The following is a 2,126-nucleotide window of genomic DNA, read 5'->3' as shown; positions in this document are numbered from 1 at the left end:
GGTTTTCTTTGTCACTTTTCCAAAGCGACTGCGACTGCGCAGAATGAGAGCTACCAACATATGCAATTTAGCTTACGTGGAATTTTGGTCAGTACGCAGTTACGAGGGTTTCAAGCAGATTACATACAATAAACTGTTGTATATCACTTGTAAACTAACAAGGTTAATCTAATTGATATATTTGCTAATTATAAAATCAATTTTCTGAGATCAGTGGGGTAAGCCGCAAAACGTGTAAACAAACGTCTTTCGTACCTGGGAAGCCCAAAGGAGGGATCATGCAGCGTTGGATCCAAGTACAGGCTACTGTACTTAAGTCCAAGTCCAAGTACCTGGAATATTTTTGTACCAAGTACATGTGCAAGTACAGTCACGTTGCTATGTCTAGGTCCAAGTACATGCTTATTATAAAGCATTAAAGTTGGTAGTTTTCGTATCGTATATATACGTAGTATTTAGTAATATTGCAATATTGCAAAACAAAGAACACATACTTTAGAATAAACTTGAATGAATAATATTCCCTATACTGCAAAATGCAAAAAGACTATCCGTTATATTTCTCATATCAGTGATAAAATTGAATTGATGGCGGGAAAATAAAAGGTATCAGGCCCTTTTTAAAACTAATGCTACTCCATTTTTAGCATCAAATAACAAAACAAGTAACAAAAACAGCTTATATGTTATTCAGGAAGCCAAGGTCCGTTGAGGATAAATGTCTCAATATTACCAAAAGAGTGAATCCTTTTTGGGTGAGAGGGGGGTAGAAGAGGAAAAGGAAGCTTGGGCTGCCTCCGTTTCCAAAGAAAATACCATTTAAATACCAATTAACCGCAGTTGGGGTAACGGCAGATTGGAACCTTTACATTACGCTAAAAAATATTAATGTGGTAGGTGGAAATTACTTTCCTTTGCCAGCAGGAGAATTTCGCCTTTGCAATGCTACAATCACTTTTAAAGTTCCCAGCTTTATCGTCAGAGTCTGAATGAAGTAGTGCCAGACTGTCATGTTGACTCCTAGTTAATCTGTTGCTGTTGTGTGTAATGCCGACTACCAGCGGTGAAGGGATACAATATAAACGCGTTCACGCTTGTTGAGTTAAACTGAGGGGCTGTACTGGCCCTGTATACAAATATGCAGCAGTTACCAATTGGATAAAATACTAATAATCATAATCCTTTACCCTAGATTGCACTGCAGTATCCTAAACACTCATGTCGTACGTATTTACCCAACAGTTCATCCCCCGCAACAGTTCGCAAGAATCTATTCATATAAACTACATTTTTTTGTTTTGTTTGTACTTGAAGATATGGTATTTTTCCAAGTACTTGGGGTCTAAATGCAAGTTACAAGCACCGTTTGTGATTTTTTAAACCCCACGTATAAGTACAAGAACATAACAATCTGTATTGACGTTAAGTACAAGTACATTGGCTGGAATTCAACCTTGGGTTCCGCCTCTCTCTCAGCACAGCTGATAACATTACTGAACTTTTTGCGGGAGGAAGGAGACCACCGTCCCAGGGGGTAGCAGATACCAAAGAAGGCGGCACTTCATTGGCTTTCAACGCAGGTAATCCTCATCAAAAATCCTCGGACAGACACCAGTTGAAGAGTTCTGATCTTGTAAACGGAAGTAAGTAATTCACCAAATAATCTACCTGTTTAAGAAACATTCAAATGAGGATTTCTAACTACTTTTGCAGGCTAAATTGTGGAGATTACGGACAAGTGTAGAATCTACTTACTTCTGTTTCCACAGATATTAAATGGATAGAATGATACGAAATGCTAGTGTGTAAATAAGTTACAATAATATGACAGCAATGTCATTTATTTTAAACAATTGTTCTTATTAGGTAAGTGTTTTGAAAAAACGTGTATCAAAAGTTCTGAAGGGAGAAGATTATGAACGATGAAATGGTGAAACTGGCAAAATATGAAAGTCGTTAATGAACTCAGATTTGAAATACGCCCTCGCACTAAATATGACACAGATGTAACGAAGTATGAATGAGGGAGGAAGGCTTTAAGATGCTTGAGTTTTGTGCGTAGGTCTGCTCTGTGAAGGCAGTTCCGTCTAATATTTTTCAATTACAATACTTCTTCCACTGATCGA

The sequence above is a fragment of the Penaeus monodon genome, chromosome 19, assembly GCF_015228065.2.
Source record: "Penaeus monodon isolate SGIC_2016 chromosome 19, NSTDA_Pmon_1, whole genome shotgun sequence".
In the NCBI taxonomy this organism is placed as follows: domain Eukaryota; kingdom Metazoa; phylum Arthropoda; class Malacostraca; order Decapoda; family Penaeidae; genus Penaeus; species Penaeus monodon.
The sequence above is the reverse complement of the archived record's forward strand: the minus strand, read 5'-3'. Positions refer to the sequence as shown.